This window comes from Ylistrum balloti, unplaced genomic scaffold (assembly GCF_031769215.1).
Source record: "Ylistrum balloti isolate Yb309-2 unplaced genomic scaffold, AGI_CSIRO_Ybal_v1 Utg369836, whole genome shotgun sequence".
Classification (NCBI taxonomy): domain Eukaryota; kingdom Metazoa; phylum Mollusca; class Bivalvia; order Pectinida; family Pectinidae; genus Ylistrum; species Ylistrum balloti.
The window spans coordinates 106985-113253 of NW_026781996.1; positions in this window are offsets into that span (position 1 = coordinate 106985).

Sequence of the window (6269 nt, forward strand, 5' to 3'; positions counted from 1 at the left end):
ATGGACTTATTCTCCTTGTACATTATCAGGAGTCTCCTTGTAAATTTGCACTTGATTTTTAGTATGGAATTTGAGTTTGAATTATGATTATTTTGCCATGTTGATAAATGTTTTGTTTGTTTGTTTGTTACATAAATCGTCTTTAAAATGTATAAGCAAACACATATTGTCTACACTATTTGTAAACAGTGGATGTAATACAATAGTTAATCAAACAATTACAGGAATTAGTTATAATTTAACGGATAAATATATATGTTCACTATATCCCTGTATGATGTAAGGTGATTCATTATATGTTATCTCGACTCTCCCAGCGGGCAGGAGTCAACATCATGCACTTCAATATCAATAAGCAATAATGATATGAAAATAATCATGCGATTGTAAACAATGTTAAATGATACATATTATCTTGTCTGATGTCACACTGGCGTGTGCTAAGGTCAAATCAAGTCATGGCGCTTGATTAAGGTCAAAATCGAAGGGAAAGGATAAGTAGACATTATTATAGTAACAGCTGCAACAAATATTAAAGTTTCACCTCGGAATACAAACAATGTCAATACATGTCAATTCACATGCTTTTCGCATTACTGAGGCGTCGTAGATGTACGAAAATATTGTAGGGTGTATTTTGCTTCATTTTTAAGCTGTGAATAATCGAATTAAAGTATGTATTAAGCGCTATTCATTTGTCTGTCATTTATACAATCTTTTATGAATGAAATATTTCTGCATTTTACTGTTACTGGTGTCTTTCGTCTCAGGAGAAATCCCTCTGCTTGTACACTATCATGCATATCTTCAATGTACTATAAATGTTTTTAATTCGTATACATTGGAAAATCATTTGAAAACACTACTTTAATGTTTGTATGTAAAAGAATCTTTCAGGAATAACTTACATGAAAGTGGGGTATACAGAATTGGATTACTATCTGCTTTTGACTTCATCAGCAACTAGCTCAGTGCGAACAACAGCGATTCAGATTGAGGTCTAAACGGAATGACGTGAAGAAGAGGTTTCCATGGGTTCTTTTGTATGAGTTTTCATTTTGTTAAAAACATGTGCTTATCTTTGTAGATAAATACGGTTTATATTATCATGCTGATGATAACACATACATTTATATTAACTAAGATTTTAAGAAAAAGACATTGAAGTTCCTATGTTTGCCTTTTGTCGCGTTGTTATTCTCATATGGGAACGAACATTATTTACCTAGAATTACAAAGATTTACATGGTGCTTCGATCACCCAACTGACGCAAATAGTTCCAGAACACCGATTCTGATATTTCCCTTGTACTTTTTCGAGGATGTCTATACCCATCTCTTTAGAGATTGTAGTATGTTCCCTAACTTAAGATACGTTAACATTGTATATATATCTTATTATCTATTAAGTCTTTGAAGTTAGACAAAGCTAGCATGCAGTATAATTACACTCTCCAACAGTTAATAAAAACCTGGCACTTATGAAGAATTGAAGAAAACACACATAGAAATATAATGTTCTCTTATAAATAAATCATAACGCTACAATATTATCTCTAGATATTTTTCCAAATTAATCCCGATTACAGTCGACAAGTATGGCAAGGAAGGTAATCGAACAGAGGGACATAATACAATGTGCTTTCTTGGCCTTTGTTTTTTTATAGATAGATGGTTAAAATAACATAAACGTATACATACCGCTGGAATAGCATGACTTGGTTATAGCCAACAGCATTAACACTATCACCTTACAAGTCATCATGGCCATGGCAGGTTGCCTCCGTCGAGTGCAAAATGTTACAAATATACATATGTTAGATGATTTATGTAAATATAGTAGATAGGATACACCTGATAAAACGGATTGTTTAGTTGATAATGTAACGCGGCAGATAGTATGATTCATCATATATGTGTTATATTTTTAGCTATCATTACACTGATTCTAAGTGTAATAACAAGAGGTGTATAGGGCCTGTATCACTCGTCGGATTTATATCGTTGAAATTATTTTATCTAAACTAAATTTAAATTTAAAAGCATTTTAATTCTCATATTGAAGTCAGCCAAGACCAAACGGTTTTACAAGATTTGTTTACCTTTACCCAACAATGCTTCAGATCGAAAGGACATAATCCATTCATTCCTAAAGAAGAGGGGGAATTTTTAGCCTTGTTCAATTTCTCATAATGGGCCCCTTCTCCCTTCTTCCGCCGAAGAGGCCCGACATCCACGTATTAGATAGAATTGATTACCTCACACCAAGTGATACTTCACACGTAATTGTGACAAAATCCACGCATTCTTACAGAAGAAGGATTTAAAAGAGTGTGTGTAGTTTTGGGGGTCCCTTCCTACTGTTCCAAGAGGTCGAAACCCACCCTTTATTCAAATCTGATACTCTTCACCCAGGGATTCTTCAAATTACACAGCTGTCTATGGAAACTTACTGTGCCTTTCTGTTGGTTGACCTGATTTTATTATCATACTAGGTTGAATAACAGATCACAAACTCTTAATAATTCAATGTCACTTTCAGATATAATGATGACGTTTTGATTTTGAATAACTATAGATATATTGGCCACGCCGATAGTGTAAACTCACTATGACATGACAGAATATTTTACATCAACCACTTACCTCCATCTTTTCCTTCAACGAAACCAACATGGAAGTTTTTCAGCAAGTTGTATAAGCATCACCCTCAATCTCTTGGTGTTGATTTGAAATTCGGAACGTTCCAAACATCATGATGTCCATGTTATGTATTGTCCGCAGACAAGATGGTTGACAGACAAGCTCAAAACGTTTAAGCCATCCTGGTGATCTTATGGAGAAATATTCCATCTGGTTGTGCGATATGAAGCTGAAGGTGTTTGATGCTCGATAATTTGCCTTTTGGTTTCATTGTTGTATGCCTTCTTCTCATTTGAGAACTGTGACATTACTAACTTGGAGAGACCGTGATTTACTTGGCGGGTGTCGTCGATGAAGCAGTAGGCGAGTACTCTTCCGGAACACCTGGTCTGATTGCCCTTGTACTTTTTCAGGAGTCTCCGTGTATATCTTTCTTTTGTTCATATTTTATCCAAGTTTTATAGAATTGGAGTTGGGATTATGATTTTGTTGCCATGGTGGTATATTCTTTTTTAATCTTTTTACTTGTTACTCTCTGGTGGAACGGCCCTATTTTGAAAACAGGGTGTTATGTATGTAAGTCATTTTTATCGATAAAACATGTTAGTGAATAAATTAAAAGGTAATTTAGCAAACAATCTACATACAAATGTGTGATTCTTTAAAGCCAAAACGATATTTTATATCGATAAAGGCTGGCTTCTTAAGAAACCACTCATCAGTTAATCTGTCTGCACCTAACTGATCTTCTAGCATCAGGAATGTGTGTGAGTGAATGTGTCCTGTTACTGAGATATTTCTTACTCTATAGATACTAGAATATTTAGCAGTTTTATACATTTGTGGTGCGGCTATGTGTTAGATGATAACTGAGTTTGGCTTGGTTTTATAACAACAGCTATAGTTCTTTAAAGGTGCCACCCCTCACCCATCCCCTTTGTATGCGATGTGAGTGTATGTAGGATGTAGTAGTATATTTTGTAGTGTTTGACTGAGAGGGTGTGCCTATTACATTTAAACAACATAGTGTCATCTACGTGATGATATAAACACTTGTTTACATAGACAAATACTTGATATCTATCAACATTGGTATTTATAAACTTCAGGGGTCAGTATGATGGCATCGATTATTTACACAAGGGTATAACGTTGCCGATGTAGTGATGTGGATTTTTCAAATCTTTATGTTTTAAGGAGGAAGGATATGATGAACCGGGAGACACACAGGAGTATTTACATAACACACGAATGTGGTATCTTACTCACAAAACAAACAAGGATACAATGTTATCCTGTTGTGAATAAGCATGTTAAGATTATAACAATTTCAATAATTATTGAATGAATAAAAGTAATTGATAAAGGCCCTGAAACAAGTGTTATCAATTTGTCGACCTCTTTAAAAGATATAAGGAAACTTTATAAAATGGCGTCAGATATTAACGTTTAATGCTAAAGAAAAGCTGAAGACATCAAATTCATCGGAATGACAATCTGCATCGAAATATATGACATTTGTATTAACTTGTATGAAAAGAGTTTGAAAGTTTGATATTATCTACAAATAATATGATTGCATGAACTCTGTACGGCTAATTTATTTTTTTACAGATGATGTCATGGCGGCCATATTAAAAAATGCAAACGTATATCTACTGAAATGTACCTACAAAGTTCTAAAAATACCATAAACCTATATCTTACCGATCAAAATATTTAGACTCCTCAATTTTCGGAAGAATAATAATAAGAATCAGAAGAAACATAACAATAACAATAGGTATTTTTACCAAATGATGGAAAGCCCTAAATATACACCATACTTCCTGATATCAACAATATATTTTCATATGTATATCTACAGCAGTCTGCACCCTATGCGTTTGGCCAGAAGTCAGGATTGACATGAAAACAATGGGAGACATCCAATATTTATTTACATTTGAATTAAATAAATACATACATTACAAACACTACTGATGTACTTGTACCATATACAATACATGGTGTCTGTGATAACACAAACAATATATCACACTCTCAATTATACCATATACAACACATGGTATACCACAAACAATATATCACACTCTCAATTATACCATATACAACACATGGTATACCACAAACAATATATCACACTCTCAATTATACCATATACAACACATGGTATACCACAATATAACACTCTTATCACACTCTTATATATCACACATATACATACAACACCTGGTATACACAAACAATATATCACACTCTCAATTATACCATATACAACACATGGTATACCACAAACAGTATATCACTCTCAATTATACCATATACAACACCTGGTATACCACAAACAATATATCACACTCTCAATTATACCATATACAACACCTGGTATACCACAGACAATATATCATACTCTCAATTATACCATATACAACACATGGTATACCACAGTATATCAACTCTAATATATCACTCTCAATTATACCATATACAACACCTGGTATACCACAAACAATACATCACTCTATCAATTATACCATATACAACACATGGTATACCACAAACAATATATCACACTCTCAATTATACTATATACAACACATGGTATACCACAAACAATATATCATACTCTCAATTATACCATATACAACACATGGTATACCACAAACAGTATATCACACTCTCAATTATACCATATACAACACATGGTATACCACAAACACTATATCACACTCTCAGTTAACATATACAACACCTGGTTAACATATACACCACAATATAAACAATACATATACAACACTCTATCAATATATACACTCTCAGTTATACATATACACACATGGTATACCACAAACAATATACCACAAACAATATATCACACTCTCAATTATACCATATACAACACATGGTATACCACAAACAATATATCACACTCTCAATTATACCATATACAACACATGGTATACCACAAACAATGTATCACACTCTCAATTATACCATATACAACACATGATATACCACAATATATCACACTCTCAATTATACCATATACAACACCTGGTATACCACAAACAATATATCACACTCAATTATACCATATACAACACATGGGATCAAATGAACCACAATAAATATATGTTATTAAATTATGTAAATCAACTCTTCCTAAGCACCTGGTCTAAATTAAAGTTGTGGTGCGTATATCAGTCCCATACCACGTTATCTACATGTGTATTTCGCAACAAGCTATTCAAGGTATCCCGGTACAACATGAAAATACCAGAGGTAATGTATCATAGCAACGAGATTCCAGTGACTAAATTATAGGATTAATTAAAACATATATTTTTTTCTAGTCCCGAAAGGTCTAGTGAATTATTTCTTCTTTACGAAATGTTCATGGGCTACCAAAACATCCGCCTCCGTCATATAGATAAGAGCCCATCCCCACTTCTCGGTCACCTTGAGGTATAAAATGAATATCTTTAGTGGTTAGCTCATTTTTGAGCTGCAGAAATGATGTGTTTGTTCATAACCAAAGTTGTTTGGATAATTTTATTGGCGTTGAGTCATTCATTATACGGTATGTATCGTTTTGTATATCCAACTTTCCTGAAAATACATTT